The sequence below is a fragment of the Ranitomeya variabilis genome, chromosome 2, assembly GCF_051348905.1.
Source record: "Ranitomeya variabilis isolate aRanVar5 chromosome 2, aRanVar5.hap1, whole genome shotgun sequence".
In the NCBI taxonomy this organism is placed as follows: domain Eukaryota; kingdom Metazoa; phylum Chordata; class Amphibia; order Anura; family Dendrobatidae; genus Ranitomeya; species Ranitomeya variabilis.
Genome location: NC_135233.1, coordinates 299,989,655 through 300,010,944, shown reverse-complemented (window position 1 = coordinate 300,010,944; position 21,290 = coordinate 299,989,655). Strand labels below are relative to the sequence as shown.

General features: G+C 43.0%; 1 long non-coding RNA gene across 1 annotated transcript; it reads left to right on the top strand.

The window, feature by feature from the left end:
• The first annotated feature begins 1,059 nt into the window (after positions 1-1,059).
• LOC143805626 (uncharacterized) lies at positions 1,060-7,878 on the top strand. Its single transcript, XR_013221292.1, has 2 exons — positions 1,060-1,586; positions 6,817-7,878. It is a non-coding gene; the product is annotated as an uncharacterized LOC143805626 (long non-coding RNA).
• Positions 7,879-21,290: the final 13,412 nt, after the last annotated feature.

Below are 21,290 nucleotides of genomic sequence, written 5' to 3'. Positions count from 1 at the left end.
ACACGAGGCTCCGTCCCCCCACATTACGTATTAGTATTATTCAGATTTTTAATGATTATTATTGTTACTAGATGGTGGCCCGATTCTAACGTATCGGGTATTCTAGAATATGCATGCCCACGTAGTATATTGGCCAGCCACGTAGTATATTGGCCAGCCACGTAGTATATTGCCCAGCCACGTAGTATATTGCCCAGCCACGTAGTATATTGCCCAGCCACGTAGTATATTGCCCAGCCACGTAGTATATTGCCCAGTCACGTAGTATACAGCACAGAGCCACGTAGTATACTGCTCAGTCACGTAGTATATTGGCCAGTCACGTAGTATGCACCATATCCCTGTTAAAAAAAAAAAAAAAAAAAAAAGAATTAAAATAAAAAATAGTTACATACTCACCTTCTGGAGCCTCCGGATCGAAGCGTCCGGTTACCGATGCTCCTAGCGCGCTCTGGTCTGAAGATTGCATTGTGGTCTCGCGAGATGATGACGTAGCGGTCTCGTGAGACCGCACGTCATCATCTCGCGAGACCGCACTGCATGCAGCGGTCACCGGGGCGTCGCGAGGAGCATCGGTAACCGGCTGCTTCGATCCGGGGGGCCATCGGAGGGTGAGTATGTAACTATTTTTACGGAGTACGGAGCGGGTGCTGTGACCGGAGGGGAGTACGGAGCGGGCGCTGTGACCGGAGGGGAGTACGGAGCGGGCACTGACTGCGGGGAGGAAGGAGCGGCCATTTTCTTCTGGACTGTGCCCGTCGCTGATTGATCAAGGCTGTTTTGCCATGACCAATCAGCGACTTGGATTTCCATGACTGACAGAGGCCGCGACCAATGAATATCCGTGACAGACAGAAAGACGGAAGGGACCCTTAGACAATTATATAGATTACCTTAATTTTAAGTTAATTTACCACCTGCATAAGCGCTATTGAATGTTGTCATTACTTTAGCTTAATCACCAGCAGCGTTAGATAGCAATGAGCGTGCCGAGCGTTAGCTGGCTGGAAACAGATAGTTTATTATATGGCCAGCGCGGTCGCTTTGGGCTCCATCCCGGCCATGTCCATGTTTTTATTTTAGATGTGCATAAAAGTGTAGGCTACCAAGTATTTGTGTGTGGCTTAAAAAGATGGACACTGCCGTGATGGAGCCCAGATGTACCTGTGAACCAAGCCTTAAAAGCTCTGCTAGGTTTTTTTGTTTGTTGTTACAAGTAAGGTGTTTTGTTTTTCTCCTGTCAGAAGCATGGAGATTTCATAGGCAGCCTCGTGGTCAAAGACTCCCGCCAAAATAGATGAGGGGGTAGATGACTGTAGGACCCGTATGTGCTACGTCTGTACTGGGAGGTCAGTACATGAGTAGCACAGGCTGCAGCCCGCCTCCATCACTGAGGAGGACACGTGACCCACACAAGCCCCTGCACGGCCGCCCCAGTGTGAGAGCGGGGTCTGCAGGCAGCGCTGCTGGAGGGGACTTGTCACTAGAAGGGACGTGTGTGCGGCACCGGACATGTGTGCACTTGTGCATCCCACCTACTTACAGGAGCATGTGCAGCGTGGGGCAGAGCAGTGACTGGACCACAGGTAGGGGCCGTATATCTCTGTGCCTATAACAAATGCTGAGTCTCGGGGTAACCTGAGGTGTCTTCTGGGTAGAGCTGCTGATGGCAGCAGCCTGTAGTGTGACAGTGTGGTCAGAGTGCGGGCTGCTGCTGTGTCCCTGCAGTCCGCCTAGTGCTGCACGACACAGGACAGGATGTGGAGGAGCAAAAAAAAAGTACATGGTAACTTTCCCAGATCGCTCACATTGATGCGGAAGGTTTTTTGTTCTACCAAGTGTGAATGGGAGAGACTTGTGGAGACTACAAGCCGACATGGCGACCACCGGCCACTATGGAGGAAGGTTGGCACTTACCATGGCGAGCTGCCCTTTATGCTGAGCCCAGCGCACAGAAGTGCTAGCCTGGACCGGCTGGTTGTGGCCATGGGGACAGCAGGGTGAAATGCGCTGGAGCTTCTGCTCATAACTTCAGCAGTAAATCTGCAAACAATTACCCTGAAAATCTGCCAGATGAGTCCGCACCACATGTGCACAGCTTGTTGCTAGCTGCTACAGATTTTCTTGCAGATTTCACAAAAAAAACAAAACCAAAATAAACTCCACACCTCAAAACCATTTGTATCCGAGTGTGATCTGCTGTCTTTGCATTATATTGGAGCTAATATGCTGAATGCCCAGTGAATCGGGACCAGTGCAGGAGAACTCATGATGGTCATACAGATGCCCAGAGGACAATGGCCACAGAATCTGGCTGAGGTTCCATCAGATCTCATCCATTCGCCTGCCATCATAGTACAGTCTGCAGAAATATCCACAGCATCTCATTCAGACACTCTATTTTTCATGCTCTGTTATGTTTCCAGATCAATCACACACCTATTTTACCTATGGATTGCTCACATGTCTGTAATTTATTTGGGGATAGTGCAAAAAAAAGAAGAAGAAATTTTTGATTGTGCAGTGGACGTCTACAAGCCCATGAAAACATTTGACATCACACCGATGGCTTCCTAATTCTGTCCGTTCTTCACAAATCCATGTTGTGGTCCAAGGAAAAAACTGACAGCACTTGGTCCAATGTTATCTAATGACGCTGTTCAGATAACTGTCCTATTACATGGATCCAGTGTCCACCTGAAGAAAATGTCTGCATGCACTAGACTTCTATCGTTTGGCTGAGGCTCGCCTACCCAGGTCTGTGAATCTGATCCCATACAGATATAGCATCTGAGTCTTACAGATATACATTGCCATTATTAACATAGGAGACCTATTTTGCTCTTGTAAATTTTATTCACTTGCTGATTTGAGTTGGTTGGAATCCTTTTGCAGCAGTGGTGTGTGGCCAGGAGCATGGGAGTGAGGTTCTCCTCCTCCCTGCTGACGTCAGTGGCTCTTCTATTGATTAGCTGGAATGGTGCTACGTCACTTGTGCGTCACGCCACAACGATGACACCATGCCAGACCTGTTAATCATAAGAAGAGCCGCGGACGATGACAGATAAGAGACAGTACTCGCTCTCCTTCTCCTGGACCAGATTTTATGAAGTAGATTTTTAATCTGTTTTATCTTTTGGCCTTATTGGTGAAACGAACTGGAAGAACATATTCTCAACTATTTTTTTTTTTTAGATGTTTTACTGCTGATATTTACCCCCCTCCAGACCAAGGGCTCAGGGATTGAGGCACTGGATTATAATAGACTGTGAACGGTGCTACAATTCATAGGGGCGCTGGTGTGGACACATGCCCCCCATTGAGCCCTCAGCGGGGCAGGTTTTGGCTGCCGTACTTATCTGTACATCTCGCATCCTGCACTCGGCCATGCGGATAGTTTTATTGCATCCTGGAGCTCCGGATTCATCTGGTTCTTATAATAGTTCTCTGCACGTTACTATACCCCACTGTACTGGGGACACGTCTCTATAACACAGGCAGTGGCTGTGTGTTCATCTAGTGTGTAATCCACCAGCAGGGTAAGTATTGTATACAGGATTTCTGGTGTTTATCCATGACCGTGTTAGTATTCCTTTATTTATTACATTGGAACCTGTAATTTTTGCTAGTATGTATTTTTGTAGTACTGCACAGTATATATTCTGCTTTGAGCCTGTTTGGGGGTGGGGAGGAGGGTGGGGGTAGGAGTTGTTCCTTTACGTCTGGGTAGCTGTACGGACATGCTATGTGTCTGCATTGTGCGTGTTTATTGGACTAAGTGTAGGAAAATTCTACAGATCTGCTCTTACAAGAAAGACGTCTCTATAACCTAAATGTGAGTAGAATCCATGAACATTTTTTCACACTACTGAAAAGATACATTTGCCTGCTGTATTGCTGATGTAGACTATGGAACAGCACCAAAAAGTACGGTATTTCTTTGACCTATTTTCTGTGAATAGCCAATCCACATTTATTTTAGTCTTCCCTCAAGACTTCCACGGCTCACACTACTTTATAAGTGCATGTCAGCTGATATAGACCGTTCATATACACCTATTCCCTTTGACGAGGGTGGGTGGGGGGGGGGGTTGTTTACCCCTTTAAAACCATTAGGTGATGAAAATAAGATTTTCCTGCCATCAGAACCCAAGTGATTTCTCAAGGTATTAACATTTTTTTTATCAAGGGAGCAATGAATTTGGCGTGATGATGTAATTATCCAAAGATGAAAGCTATAATTATGTACAACATCTTGCTGTTGCGCCCAGTAATTAATAGGGTGGTTCAGGATATACCGGTACTTTTTTTTTTTTTTTTTTTTTTTTTTTTATGTAAAGGGAGGAAATTCTTTACAATAAGAAAACAAACATTACTCATCTGTTTAAACCCCCCCTTGCTCTGGTGGTCACAGACAGTCTCTAACTTTACCTGCAGCTGATTACTTTGTCTGCCCAAGTTTCTATTGGGACGCAAGGCTGCTAAGGCCAGTGATTGGCTGCAGTGGTCAAGATAGTAAGCGATGAGCTGCATACACAGGTGTTTCTCACTAAATTAGAATACCATCAAAAAGTTAGTTTATTTTAATTCTTCAATGCAAAAAAAGTGAAACTCGTATATAGAGTCATTACAAACAGAGTGATCTATTTCAAGTGTTTATTTCTGTTAATGTTGATGATTATGGCTTACAGCCAGTGAAAACCCAAAAGTCATTATCTCAGTAAATTAGAATAATTAACAAAATCACCTGCAAAGACTTCCTAAGCATTTAAAAAGGTCCCTTAGTCTGTTTCTGTAGGCTCCACAATCATGGGGAAGACTGCTGACTTGACAATGTCCAGAAGGCAGGAATTGACACACTCCACATGGAGGGTAGGCCACAAAAGGTAATTTATTAAAGAAGCTGGCTGTTCAGAGCACTCAAGTATCCAAGCATATTAATGGAAAGTTAAGTGGATGGAAAAAGTGTGGTAGAAAAAGGTGCACAAGCAACCAGGATAACCACAGCCTTGAAAGGATTGTTTAGGGTTTTGCTTATACTGCAGTGGAGAAAACTGAATCCATGGTCTCTACCTTTTATAGATTGTGATTGAATGAAAAGGAACCTCCGTCCTCCTGATACTTTCGGATTTCATTTTTGCACTCCCACCTATTACATATTAATTTTGTGATGTATTTGTCTAATGGGGTTGGTTCAATCTGACAATGTGGCCCCTTTTTTCTATAGTGAATTATAAATTAAAGGGAATCTGTCTAGGTTTTTGCCATCTAATCTGAGAGCAGCATAATGTAGGGCCTGAGACCCTGATTCCAGTCTTGTTACTTACTGGGCTGCTTACTGTAGTTTTGATAAAATTGTTTTTTTTCAGCAGGAGATTATCACTATAGGACTAGTAAACATACTGCCATGTAATTCTCCATATTCATGAGCTCTGTATAACTCCACATCCACAACGGATTTGCAGCTTTGTATGTACACTGTGCATAGGCAAGAAAGCATCCACTCAGTGGTGTGGGTGAGGTTATACAGACCTCAGCATTTGAGCACTGATAGATCTTCAGCAGAGAAAACAATTTAACCTAAATGACAGAAGCTGAGTAAGTGATATATCTCTGGAATCATGGTCTCTGCCCCTACATTATGGTGCTCACAGGTGGAGTAGCAAAAATCTGCTGACAGACTCTTTTTAAATGAATGGTTTCTAAAATTTTAAATGGTCATTTACAAAGCAACATTCCTACACTAGAGCTTGTTGACCAAAACCAAAATCTGCAGTGCACATGCTGCGGAAAATTCCGCTCAGAAACGCAGCGGTTTATTTTCCGCAGCATGTCAATTCTTTGTACGGATTCCACAGCATTTTACACCTATTCCATAATAGGAATCCGCAGGTGTAAAAACGTAGGCAAAAACTGCACAAAATCCGCAGTAAATCTGCAATGGAATCCGTAACGTGTGCACATACCCTAACACTCTGAAGCTTAGGGTACTGTCACACAGTGCCATTTTGATCGCTACGACGGCACGATCCGTGACGTCGCAGCGATCGTATGATTATCGCTCCAGCGTCGTAGACTGCGGTCACACGTTGCAATCACGGCGCTGGAGCGATGCCGAAGTCCCCAGGTAACCAGGGTAAACATCGGGTTACTAAGCGCAGGGCCGCGCTTAGTAACCCGATGTTTACCCTGGTTACCAGCGTAAACGTAAAAAAAACAAACCGTACATACTCACATTCCGGTGTCTGTCCCCCGGCGTTCTGCTTCTCTGCACTGTGTAAGCAGCAGAGCCGGAAAGCACAGCGGTGACGTCAGACGTCACCGCTGTGCTCGCTTTCTGGCTGGCCGGCGCTCACAGTGCAGAGAAGCTGAGACGCCGGAGGACAGACACCGGAATGTGAGTATGTACGGTTTGTTTTTTTTTACTTTTACGCTGGTAACCAGGGTAAACATCGGGTTACTAAGCGCGGCCCTGCGCTTAGTTACCCGATGTTTACCCTGGTTACAAGCGAACACATCGCTGGATCGCTGTCACACACAACGATCCAGCGATGTCAGCGGGAGATCAAGCGACGAAAGAAAGTTCCATACGATCTGCTACGACGTACGATTCTCAGCAGGATCCCTGATCGCTGCTGCGTGTCAGACACTGCGATATCGTATGGATATCGCTGGAACGTCACGGATCGTACCGTCGTAGCGATCAAAGTGTGACTGTGTGACAGTACCCTTACAGTATGGCGATAGAAACACATTACTTACACCAGTGCTGTAGTCTATTTTATGCAATGACAGATCTGTATCTTTTGTCCACAGGTGTCATTGTGTGAAGAGAAGGAAAGCATCATCTCCTCCCATGTAACGGATTACCAGCACTCTGAAGCTTTTGTGGATTTTCTGAATTTAACATTTGCTTTACAAAAACTTCGACCATGAATCTTAACTGTACGGATCCATCACGGCTCAAGAAGCTCCTGACCCAAATGATGCAGGAGCTGGAGCGGATCAATGGCACCAGCACTCGAGCAAGTAACGACAGCGATGTCGCCTTCTTGTATATCCTACTCATAATGATATTTTATGGCTTCTTGGCTGGGGGACTTATTTTTGCTTACACCAGATCAAGAAAGCAAGAATCTAAAAACGACCCATACCATCTATATATAGAGCGAGAATGGGGACGAAATGCCAAGAACGTAGCTCCCACGGATGAGATCCACCACAGGGACAGTATAGAAAGTGAACATTTGCTGTAAAAGATGTGTATTTGGAGAATAAGACACATTTAACTATTTGGGAGCCACACATCTGCTCATAATAAACCTTTGTCAGTATCCATTGCTGTATTACGTCCTTCAGGATGTAACATTTCCTCGCTCTCGTATGTTACACCCGGGCGACGCCATTAGTTCCTGTGACTAATACGTGGTCATTATTTACCATCTCTTTCTGTTATCTAGTGCCAGAGTCTGGCATGGTCTTTGGAGGAATTTGACACCAGATTGGTGGTCTTATGTTACTTCAGTCAATGGCGGTCTTACATGACCAGTAGTACCTTCATCAGTAATGTAGGAAGCAAGCAGATCTGTTCGTAGTGATCTGTTTCTATAAAGATTGATCTGCTTTCCTTGGAAATTAAGTATTTCCTATTCCTCAATGACTTTCTTGATGCTTGTGGTATTTCACACGACAGCTGAATGCTGAAGGTTTAGTTTTACAGTAAAGCAAACACTATCTTCTGCTCCTGGAGCTGCCGATTTCCTTTCAACAGACGGGCCTATCATTTTGTTTTTCAGTTCAGCTTAAAATGTAAAAGCTGAGTTCTAGATGATGTCATGAAGATGGGTGTACCTTAGTTTACCCTAAAAAAAAATAAAATAGATAAATATAATGGTGCAATTCTTGTCAGAGTCTGTTGGGAACTGTTCACAAAGCATCTGAATCAGTTGTGAACACCACCTTTTGCATTTGGCCTACGTAAAGGAAAAGTTTTTGAGAGCTTCAATCAGCAAATTGGAGATGCTGGTAAAAGTTGGACTTGTCTAATCTGATTTTGATCTGGAGGAAAAGCCATCAATATCAAAGTTCTAAAAGCCCCTTTAATTCCACTACACCTAAAGACTCAATTGTAGCATCAGTTAACCCTGGTTTCTCACCCCCCCTTCCCTTTCATAATTCAGGGATATTTACATTGGCCAGTAACTGGGGAAACAAGTGGTCATGAGAACGCTGACTTCCCAGTTATCTGCCTGTCTGAACAAGACAGCCATGCAATGAAGGAGCAGATGCTCGTTCCTTGTATTCAATTATTTTTAGAGAATATATGTGCACAGTCCCGAGAACTGATATTGAAACACGCCAATATAAAAAATAGTGAGCACCGACCATCTGAAAAACTATATAATGAACTCTATTTGATATGATGCATAGACTACACAAATATAAACCACAAGAAGTCATGTATAGGTAACGTGATCTGCTGCCATCTTCATGTCTTGGGCCAGGGATAGTGCCACATCCAATGTTGACTATGGGCAACATGGAGCCTTGAAATAAAGATCACTGGGGTGGTAACAATTTTACCAGTATAAAGGGAAAAATGTATAGCATGGTAAATTTGACCAGAAAGTGGGGAACCTTTTTTTAACTATAAAGTTGTTGTTTTTTTTCCGCTCCCAAGACCCCCTACTGAGCGATGGTTTCTAACAAATATAAAAACACTACAGTGTAACAACTGATCATATCTCAGCTTCCTGGACACTCAGGAATGTGATATGGAAAGAATAGAAAAAAAAATGTTTACATGGTTAGCATTAGTTTTCTTGCGAGTTTTTAGTTCTGTGTCGTCTTGGTTTCCGTAATTGTATAATTAGAAATAGGGGCATCTATGATAAGAGCCGCGATCAGGCTAGGATGCAGTGCGCACAAGCAACATCCAGATAACCGTAAACTGCTCATATTGTCCATTGGACTGGATCCTCTTATGTGATATGTAATGTTCATATTATCCATTACATCTTATTTTTCTGAACTTGCAACCTTTTTACTATGTAAATAAACTTTTAAAAAAATGTGGTTTGTTTTCCTTTACAGGATGTTAAACATATTTATAGTGTTGGAAATTAGCAAAATGTGAATATTCTTCAGTTTAATCCACTGTTTCTCTTTTTAATTGTATGTAATGAAAATCCCCAAAACACCCAAGTTTTAATTTTATCCTATATTTGAACATTGAAGAGGTTTTCCAGTGTTTAGTTAACCCTCTTTCATTTGTCCTAACTCTTCCTAATTCAGGAAAAAAAAGAAGGGAGTGGATATTTTCCAGGTGCTGCGATGGAGGAGACCAGCTTATTCACAAAATGAGACATTTAATGGCATTACGCATTTCAGGGACGGTCCGTCGTCGTCATCAGGCGCATACCTCACTCTTCTTAAGTAACACTTTTCTAATACACTTTTATTATCTGCCTGCTCCTGTAAGCTCATCTCTCTGTGTGTCATACTCTGTTTTGATTCTGGCTCTGCTACTTCCGTTCTGCGGACTGGAATCAGACAAACAGATCAGGGCACGTCTCTGGTGATGGAGGGGCTGTGTCTTGATGTGTGACAGCAGTCTGAGCACGCATACTCATATCAGACTTCACTCTCCTCTCTGCCTGAATGCTGCTTTGAAGTGCTGTCCGTTAAGCTGACAAGCCCTGCAACGTGCTGCTTATTATTACAAAGTGTATCACAAGGCTTGTCAGCTGAAGGCACAGCACTTCGAAGCATCAGTCAGTCGGCACCACTTATGACCAAGCTCACATCAAGCTTCACTCTCTTCTGCCTGAATGTTGCTTTGAAATGCTGTCCCTTCAGCTGACAAGCCCTGTGATTTAGTCTCTTAGGCCGGCGTCACACTGGCGTATTGCATCCGATGCGAGATCATCGGATGCGATATGCTAATGACACTCGGCTCCTGCTCACAGCAGAGCAGGAGCCGAGTGTCATGCGTCTGTGCTCCGATTCTCTCGCACAGGGAGGATCGGAGCACAGCTGCGGAGGAGGCAGAGAAATGAATTTCTCCATCTCCTCCATTGCTGGGGTCCGCTTATAACGCACATCACTTGGATGATATCCAAGTGATGTGCGCTGTCTCACTCGCACCCATAGGCTTATATGGGTGCGAGTGAGCCGAGAGTTTTCCTCGGTCCGAGACAATCGCAGCATGCTGCGATTGTCTCGGACCGAGGAAAACGGCCGACAAAAAGTCGGCTGGTAGGAGCTGCCCCATAGCTGAACATTGGTCCGAGTGCAATACGATTCTTTATCGCATTGTACTCGGCCTTTTTAAAACGCCAGTGTGACGCCGGCCTAATGATCACATCGCAGGGCTTGTCGCTGAACGGATGGACAGCACTTCAAAGCAGCATTCAGGCAGAGAGGAGAGTGAAGTCTGATCTGAGCATGCCTGCTCAGACTGCTTTCACACATAATAATAATAATAATTTTATTTATATAGCGCCAACATATTCCGCAGCGCTTTACAACTTATAGAGGGGACTTGCACAGACAATAGACATTACAGCATAACAGAAATCACAGTTCAAAACAGATACCAGGAGGAATGAGGGCCCTGCTCGCAAGCTTACAAAGTATGAGGAAAAAGGGGAGACACGAGAGGTGGATGGTAACAATTGCTTTAGTTATTTGTACCAGCCATAGTGTAAGGCTCGGGTGTTCATGTAAAGCTGCATGAACCAGTTGACAGCCTAAGTATGTAGCAGTACAGACACAGAGGGCTATTAACTGCATAAAGTGTATGAGAACATGATGCGAGGAACCTGGTTATGTTTTTTATTTTTTTTTATTTTTTTTTTTATTAGGCCACACAGGGATAGTTAGGTTAATGCGTTGAGGCAGTAGGCCAGTCTTAACAAATGCGTTTTTAGGGCACGCTTAAAACTGTGGGGATTGGGGATTAATCGTATTAACCTAGGTAGTGCATTCCAAAGAATCGGCGCAGCACTTGTAAAGTCTTGGAGACGGGAATGGGAGGTTCTGATTATTGAGGATGCTAACCTGACCTAACACATCAAGACATAGCACATCCCCGACCAGGGACGTGCCCTGCTCTGTTCGTCTTGATTCCTGTCCCTAGATTGTAAGTGGCAGAGTCCAAAACAGAAGGATATATGACCCACAGACCTGAGCTTGCAAAAGCAAGACTTGTAAGAAAAGTGTTAGGAAGCATTAGGACAAATAAAGGGGGGGGGAATTAGTTGCAGAAAGTACGTAATAGGTTGCTTCTCCCTCTTTGATGCAGGCTGCGGAGCTGAGCCCGCATCTTTTCAGGCACATGACAGCTGATCTGATCAACTCACATGTGCCCATAACAGTGATCACAATCAACCCGTGACTGTTAACATATTAAATGCCACTGTCAGTCTCTGATATTGACATTTAACATGCTCGTGCCGGAAGCACGTCACAAACCCCGCCCATCGATGCCCTTATCCCATGATTGCAGGGTGTGACTTAGGTGCCATTACAACGGGGAGTGTGCAGAAAACCCCCCTGCTTGTCATTGCCAAACTGCTATGAGCGCCGCCCTGTGTCCAGCTTTCATAGCAATCAGCCCTGCTGTGTATAAGGGTATGTTTCTATGTGGAGTAATACATCAGGATTTGCTGCGGATTGGATGCTGTGTATATCCGCAGAGTCCAGATGTTGCAGCATAGTGGAGGGGAGTTTATGAAATCCTGTCTCCACTATGTGCGCACGGCCGCATCCAGCAGCCCTGTGTTTACGCACATGCAGCGCGTCTTTCTAGACCGCAGCATGTCTATTTATCTTGCAGAGATGCTCAGTTTCCGCAAGATAAATGCCACAGTCCTATGTATAGAATGCCGTGATTCTGCATGTGTTCAATGAGCACAGGCGGAATCACCGCACGTACAAAGGGGGGCGAATCTTTGGGCGGAGCGGGGTATCCACTGCGTCCAAAGTGCTACGTTTCCTGACCGTGGAAACACCCTTACACAAGCGAGATCAGATCACAGCTTTAAGTTTCCTAGGGAGACTATTGAAGCCAGGGCTGTGGAGTAGGTAAGCCAAACCTCCGACTCAGACTCCTCAATTTCCCCGACTCTGACCCCACAGCACTGCCTCACTACTGAGCATGTACATAAAGTGCAGCACAGATTCATCTCTACTAAAAGCAGAGATCCTTAGATCAGGAACAGAACAGACATCTATAGGACATTTTTATAACTTTCCCAAATTATGAAAAAATTTACAGCACATCCTGCATCGTACTACTGTACCCAATTTATTATATATTTTAGGAGCCGGAGTAGGTCCATTTTATACTGACACTGACTCCACGATTCTGACTCCACAGCTTTGATTGAAGCAAGTGGGAAAAAAATTGTAATAAAAATAAAACAAAATGAAAAATACACTTACGGTATTTGGTATAGCTGCGTTCAGAATCGCCCGATCTATCAAGAATTAATTTGATCAGTAAATGACGTAATGAGAAAAAAAATCAAAAAGCTAGAATTTCGTTGTTTTTGGTAGCCGCAACATTGCAATAACAGGCGATCAAAATATTGTATCTACACCAAAACGCTAATCAATATAAACGTCAGCTCGGTGCCCAAAACACAAGCCCTCACCCAGCCCCAGATCCTGGAAAATGGAGATGCTACAGATGTTGAAAAATGGCTGTTTTTTTTTTTTGTTTTTTTTTTTTTTTACAAACTTTGGATTTCTTTTCACCACGGAATAAAAAATAATCTATACATTTATGTATGGTATCTGCAAACGCTTAATGACCTGAAGAATCATTATAGCAGGTCAGTTTTAGCCTTTAGTGAACATGGTAAGAAAAATGTAAAAATATTGTGGAATTGAGCTTTTTTTATGCAATTTCACTACTCATGGAATTTTTCCCTGTACACTATATGGTAAAACCAATGGTGTTCTTCAAAAGAACAATTCGTTGTGCAAAAAACAAGTCCTCACAAGGCCGTATTGATGGAAAAATAAGAATTCTATGGCTCTGGGAAAAAGGCAAGCAAAAATTCAAAAACTGAAGGGGTTAGAATGATTAAGTGAAGCAAATGTAGGAGATTATTGTGAATTTAGCTTCTCTCATTGAGTCTGCCAATCGTACAATCTCCTGTGGAGTTGATGAAAACTATTGTGTTTATATTGAATTCTCCTGTTGTGTCTCTGCAGGAAAAACAAAGCATATAGGACATACAGAAACTGCAGCCAGCCATGGAGCCCCATTGATTACACAAGCATTACGTGCCCCCTTATGACTCGCACCTGGACATTGATTTTCACTAGGACTTCACAATAAAGGGTTATCCCACTCTTCTTTTAGAAGAGATAATTATATTATCACAGAGAAACTAAAACTAAAACCTTTTTTCAAAGCTGATCTCAATCACAGCTATTTGAGAGAGATCTTTTTGGTTTGTTGAACGTTTTTTTTTTCTATTCACAGTGTAAAATAATTGATATCCAGGGACACTAATGTGCAGACGTATGTCAGGTATTGTCATCTGCTCACTGCGGTATCATACAGAACAAACCAGATACTCTGTTAGCGAACATAATACCAAAACCAGGCAACATACTCGATACTGAGAGGAATAGGGTAACACTAAGTAGTGCCCAACAACCCCTCACCATAGAAAACCAACTCCATAAAAGCGATATGAAAATGGGAGAAACTCAGGAGTATAAGGATAAGAAATACTTTATTGTTACATATACATAATAGTTACTTAGTACCAAAAGACAAACATGATAAAAACGATGGCGATGGGGGGGGTGCAGGCCGTTGCCCATGTGTTGTGCTGGCTAAGATATATAGATGACGTCCTTTTCTTGTGGGCGGGGACGGCGCGGCAGCTCGAGGATTTTATGAGGCAGCTTGATGTTAATGATTTTAACATTAGGCTGACATACAGCTTTGATTTGCAGCGTATCGACTTTCTGGACGTCACGTTGGAAATAGACAATACTCGTCGCATCCAGACTGATGTGTTCAGAAAGTCGACATCTGTTAATGCGTTGTTGCATGCAGATTCTGCACATAATTCTTCCACCATTGGGGCTGTCCCGGTCGGACAGTTCCTTAGAATGAGGCGGATCTGTTCCACAGAGGATAGCTTTTTTGCACGGGCGGCTGACTTGGAGGGACGTTTTAGGGATCGAGGATATAGCCAAAGAAGTATCAGGAGGGGCTTTGAGAGGGCCAGGCGCACACCTCGTAGAGACCTCCTATATGCTGATGGCAGCAAAAATGGAAGAAAGATGAAAAATGACAAAGTTAGATTTATAACAACTTATAACCACGAATGGTTTAATATGAGAGAGATTTTAAAAAAACATTGGCCAGTCTTAAAGACCGAACCCGCTCTCGCACAGGTGTTGGGTGACTTCCCATTGATGACCGCAAAAAGATCCCCAAACCTAAGCAATTTGCTCACCCGTAGCCACTATACGGCACCTAACATCAATCCTTTCAGTACCAGGGGCCCGACCTTGGGCTGTTTTCAGTGTGGACATTGCCTCGCGTGTGAAAACATCATACGGGCCACAACATTTAAATCCTCTGATGGGAGTAGAGAGTTTTCCATTAGACAGCGTATCACGTGTGGTACATCTAACGTGGTATATTATGCCGTGTGTGGATGCTCTCTGATCTACATCGGATTAACTTCTAGGGAATTGCGGATACGTGTCCGTGAACACGTCAGAGATATACAGGCGGCTAGAACTGTAGTGGATGCCTCTGACCTGAAGACTATCCCTCGCCATTTCAAACTGTTTCACAATTGTGATGCGAGGACTCTTCAGGTCAGAGGCATCGAGAGCATCCACCTCGGACTTAGAGGTGGCAATTATAAAAAGGTCCTGGCCCAGCGCGAGGCTGGTTGGATCGTTCGAGTGGACACAATGACGCCCAAAGGACTAAATGAGTCCCTAAGCTTCTCCTCCTTTCTGTGAAGTCCCTAGTTTATAGCATCCTGCGGTATTATACTGAGGGGCCCCGTGACACATATCCAGTATGTATTATGTATTATGGTACACTCTATTATGCCTCTCCCTAACATTTTGCGCCCTCTTCACCATCTTTCCCCTTGGGTGGGTATCCATGTGGGACCCTAGTGGGTTTTTATGTGTTTTTAATCCAATCACTTATGTGTGTTTTTTTGTCTGATTACAAATTCTAGTTTTAACCCATTGACGCCTGAGCGTTCCTTGCATCATCTTGTATTCACATCACCGCTGGCCGCAGCTGAATTTCTTCTATCATACTGCAGCTCTTACTACCATATAATGAAATGGATCAGCAACTTCTACTGCTTTTACAACGAAATGGACTTGATTCTCCAGCCCCTTATGATGCTGTTTTTTGTTGCTATGTATAGTTTTCTTTCTTGGTAGGCACGTACTTTCAATTATTGCAGGTTTTTTCTATTTATGCCATTATTACCAAAGACTGTTTATGGTTTTCATCTTATGATAATGGCACTCCTGCTCTTTTGGAGATTCTAACGAGTGTGCAGTTTTTAAAAGCTTTCTATTATGTATTCACTTACCGATCATACGCTGGAGTGCGCGTGCGCCGCTTTCCCCCCCCGCCCCCTGCCGTGGTGGCGTCTGCTGTGCCTCGCGCGTGCGCTCTGGATCTCCTGTCCTGGGCGCGCCTGTGATGCCTGACGCCTTCTGCGGCATGGGGCGCGGTGTGCGGTGTGCGCACGCGCCGACTCACCCAGCATCACTGGTCGTTCTTTCACATGTGACTCATCACATGATTCTCTGTTGGCCTCATTTAAAGATGGCGCGAACGCTCAGGGGTATCTCCCCTTGATAAAGCAACTAGATATCGCGGGCGAAACGCGCGTCGGGGACCGTACCTAGGGATCCACCCTGGTGTGCATCATCTTGGGATTCAGCAGCGGTAAGAGTAACCTTGTTCATCATTATTTTTGTGCCAGGCCGGCCAACGTATGTATGTGCCATTACAGCAGAGGTCTCTTACTTACACTGTTTGCATGCTGACCCCATAGATGTGGCACACCTGATGATCCTTATCCACTCTTATCACCATCCTGGTTTTTATTATGTTTGTCTTTTGGTACTAAGTAACTATTATGTATATGTAACAATAAAGTATTTCTTATCCTTATACTCCTGAGTTTCTCCCATTTTCATATCTGTTAGCGAACAGTATTTCGGCCAGTTCCACCTGGCTGCCCTTTTTCTTTTACAGCCTGTCCTATTCGTGGATTTTATGTCCTCACCCCCACCCCACACCTATTTATATTTATTACTCTACTTTTCAACTATTTTTGCGTGCCCCAGTGCATCTAAATAAAAAATAGGAAACAACTTTTGCAAAAGGATGTTTTTATATTTTACTTTCCTGTGTCTGTCACGTTATCCAGACTTTGGAAAGCTTAATGTTTGCATCCATACTCATCTCATCTACATTCGTACTCCATCCTCTACTACCGATGCCGAATTCGGAAAAACATATGTAAAATCGTCTGTTATGTTCAACCGTATTGTCCTTTAATATTCTTGCTTCTTACATCCATATGATATCTGTTTTATACACCAACAATTAAAATGAAAAACTGTATTTTTCTCCATTTTTTTAACGCACCCATTGAGTGTAATAATATTTTTAACACAGGGATCAAGTGATCTACACTGTTGACTTACGCTGATCAGTGTGGTGTCTGTATGTTATCTGTTTTGTATATGGAGACCACACGGATATATTAAATAATCATCTGAACAAGCCCTTAATACAATTTGTTAGATGACATAAATTAGAATTATCTGGAGAGAAAGGAAAAAAATTGATATGGAGGTGGGTTTTTCAGTTTAACTTTTTTATTCATAATTTGTGATTTTTATATATAAAAAAAAAAAAGCCAAGAAAATTAAATGAACAAAAAGGTATTGTGAATGGGATGGGGTCTTAAAGCAGTGAAGAGAAACTCCTGCAATAAAAGTTTTCAACTAAGCTGAGAATTACAACCACATGTGTGTTTCATACAGAATTTCCCTCCCCCCAACAGCACTGTCCGGCACCCTGCCTCATGGGCTCTGCTTTTGTTGGTGCATTTCCTCCCCCCCTCAGTTTTCTCTAAATTACATTATATGAGCTTTGTCAGTTATAAGGCATTTTAAAACGTTTTATATTCATATTGCTAAAGAGTAGTCAAATCACATTCAGTGCTATTTTGGGCTGCATCATTACATTAGTCCCTGCACGCCAGGCGATTTTCTATTTTTATTTTTTCATTTTTTTTCACCTCTTCTTCCAAGAACTATACAAGTTCAGACAGGTGCAATTAAAACAGGTAATAAGTGCAAAGTAGGGAGGCTTCTTAACGAAAAACTAACAGGTTTGCAAGAGCCAGAATTCTTGCTGGTTGGTAGGTGATCAAATAATTATTTCATACAATAAAATGCAATTTAATTATGTAAAACTCGTACAATGTGATTTCTGTTTCTCACAGTTGAAGTGTACCTATGATAAAAATTACAGACCTCTATTCGTTATAGGCAGGAAAACTTGCAAAATCGGCAGTGTATCAAATACTTATTTTCCCCACTGTAAGTGTACACTGAAGGCCATCACAGGATATTTGATACCATAGTAATCTGCATGTGTGGATTATTCATTATAGACCTTATTGGTTGAAACTGTAAGCAGAGACTATATCTGCATCAGTGCAATGTCATACATTTACTATTAAGGCCTCTTTCACACTTCTGTTTTTTACAATCAGTCACAATCCATCTAAATGTTGAAAAGACAGATCCTGTGCAGATTGTAAAAAACATGCACTGGATCCGTTTTTTTTACGGATCCAAGCGATCTGTAGCATTGCTTGGAAAACTGATTGACAGGTTGGTCACACTTATCAAACAGTGTTTGACAAGTGTGACCAACTTTTTACTATTGATGCTGCCTATGCAGCATCAATAGTAAAAAGATATAATGTTAAAAATAATAAAAAATCTTGATATTCTCACCTTCTGGCTTCTCCCGCAGCCTTCCCGATGCTCCCGTTCCTAGTAATGCCTTGCGAAATGACCCGATGACGTAGCGGTCTCGCGTAGGTAGCATCAATAGTAAAAAGAGAGAGAGAGCGAAAGAGAATTTCCCTGACTGGAAATTCTTCCACGCATTCTCAGTTTCAAAAGACTGAACCCGTCGGTGGATTCCTTCTTTTGACAGTCAGTGACGGATCCTGCGTCCATAGGCTTCCGTCGCTGAGCGATTTTCCGACGTGCACAAAAAAAGTTCCTCTGCATTGTCTCCACCCGACGGACAGCGATTTTACGACGGATCCAGTGCACGACGGATGAAATGGAAGGCAATCCATCGCTAATACAAAAAAAAAAACATTTTGGATCTGTTTTTTTCACAAAACGACGCATTGTGACGGAAAAAGAAAGATGGACGTGTGAAAGAGGCCTAATGGCCCAGAAAGTGTGTGTGGCTTCTATAGTTCCAGAAACCCAGAGTGACATAACTTGTATATGTTACATTGTATAGGGTACAGAGTGTTATTATTAAGGCAAAATAAAAAGTGAAGACTTAGGCCGGCTATAGTAAGACTCCAATTAGGCGATGTTCACATGTCCTGTAATCATCTGTTAGAACGGCAGCAATCCGGTGATTAAAGTTGTGCAAACACAACTTTTTTGTCCGCCTAAAAAAAAACTGATTTCAACTACATCCATTTTTTTTTTTTTTAAATTGAAGCACGTGCCCAATTTTTTTTCTACCACTAAAATAATTTAAAAACTGGACATGTTTGGTATCTACGTAATTGTACTGATGAACAGAATCATACTGCAAGGTCATTTTTACCACAAAACGTACACTGTATAAACAATTCCCAAAAAACAATGTCAGAAGTGCATTTTTTTTCTCCACAATTTTTCCTCACTTGGAATGTTTTTCCTGGTTTCCAGTACACTATGTGATAAAATGAATGGTGTCATTCAAAAGTACAACTCATCCCGCAAAGAGAAAGCCCTCATGTCTACATAGACAGAAAAATAATAAAGTTATGGCTCTGGGAATAAAGGAAAGGAAAAAAAAATGAAAAGGAAAAAACTGAAATTGGCCATATGGTGAAGAGGTTTAGAATATAAAAAGCATCTGATGATGTCCATGTCCTATAATTCTTGAACACTACTTATAAACGAGTTTATTTTACTTATATAGCGCAATCATATTCCGCACGCTTTACAGAAGTTATCACTGTCCACATTGGGGATCGCAATCTACATTCCCTATCAGTAACTTTTTGGACTGTAGGTGGAAACTCGCAAAGATACGGGGAGAACATACCCAAGTGCTGCAAAGAGTCACCATGCTGCCCACAAGTTGAGTAGCTGTGTAAGGCTACGTTCACATTTGCGGCCAGCGCCGCAGCGTCGGGCGCCGCAGCGGCGCCGCATGCGTCATGCGCCCCTATATTTAACATGGGGGCGCATGGACATGCGGCGCACTTGCGTTTTGCGCCGCATGCGTCGCTGCGGCGCCCGCGTCGGGTCGCAGAGGACGCAGCAAGTTGCATTTTTGCTGCGTCCAAATTCAATGAAAAAAACGACGCATGCGGCGCAAAACGCAGCGTTGTGCATGCGTTTTGCTGCGTTTTTGTTTGCGTTGTGCGCTGCGGCGCCGACGCTGCGGCGCACAACGCAAATGTGAACGTAGCCTAAATTCCTTTTTTCCTTTCCTAATTTTTAGGGTGCAGACAGATGTCCATATAACTTGTGCGAGGATCGCATCATAAATCTCATACTGGACGTCTGGTCTCCTAACCTAAACATGACAGCTGCATAGAAATACATCACGCGTCATGCTCAGGAGAGGTGTCGGGCTAGTCCGTGCAGTGCTATGTGATCATCGCACGAGTTATACGGCCGTCTGTCTGTGCCTTTAGAGTCTGACTGTTGTATTTCACATGTGTTCATATTCTGGAGCAGGAGTGGACACAAACAGAAGACCCCTGGGCAAGAAGAGTTTTTTTGGCCCTTTGCAGTCCAATAATCGATCATAATGCACCATTCGTGACAGAAGCAGCTTGCTGTCTTGGAGGAAGAAGTGGACCTCCTTAGCTTTTGGGTCTCTGTGCGGCTGAACAGGTTGGACCAATGCTGTGTCTGTGCCTTTTCTCCAGCATTCAAAGCTGAAATCTTCCAGTGTTCCTTGATTTCTCAATGCCTTCTTTTTTTTTCCAGTGGGGCAAGACTACACATTCTTGATACTCAGGATCCTTTTAGTACATTTCTTCAAGCCAACCTTTTTTATAAATCGGCCTATAAATAAACGGACTGCTGTAAATGTAATAAAAAGTGCATTCCTCGAACCCAAACATCCACATAGAGTTGAAAATACATAAAAAAGAAAAGAGATACATTGACAACTATTGTTTGTATCAATACAAGTGTGAAAAATATTTGCCGAGCAGTTTCCTCCACACGTGACCTTGATTCTCAGCAAACATCCTGCAGTAATTTATTACCATTATACAATGTTGAAAACAAAGGAGCACTGTAATATTATCAGTGTGAACAAACCCAGTTACTATACACTGGTCAGCTACGACATGAAAACAGCTGAGCGGTGAAGTAAATGCGTTTTATTATCTCATTACAATGGCACCGGCCTGGGGGTCGGATATGCTAGACAAGTGAACATTCTGTTCTTCAAGTTGATGTTTTGAAAGCAAGAAAAATGAGCAGATGTAAGAAGTGGCCAAATCGTGATGGCTAAATCAAATTTCCGAAAAAAGCAAGGTTTTCTTAGATGTTTCTGTTATGCTGTAAGGGTTAGCACCTACTGAAAGTGGATTAAATTGGTAACAAGGCCATTGTCATTAGCTCCCAAAACTAGGAGCAAGATTAGGAAATCATGTTTTTCTTTATATTATATGAATTGGGAGAAGAGACCACTACTTTTGGAAGCAGGTAAGACCCCGGAGCCAATGTGATGTTCCCCGTAATTTTTGTTCCTGGTATTTATTTGAATGTTATATTTACGGACATACCTAAATTCCTCAATTTTAATATGTTGCCCAGGGACACACTGTCTATAGAGCATAATTATTGGTCCTGTTGAAGGAGTTTCAGACATTTCCTGTAGGCATTGGGGGAATATAGACAGAAGAGAGCACATGTGCAAGAAGGATGTGGACCCCAGCAACCTATTTGTCATGAGCAATTTTATAATCTACCCACAGAAA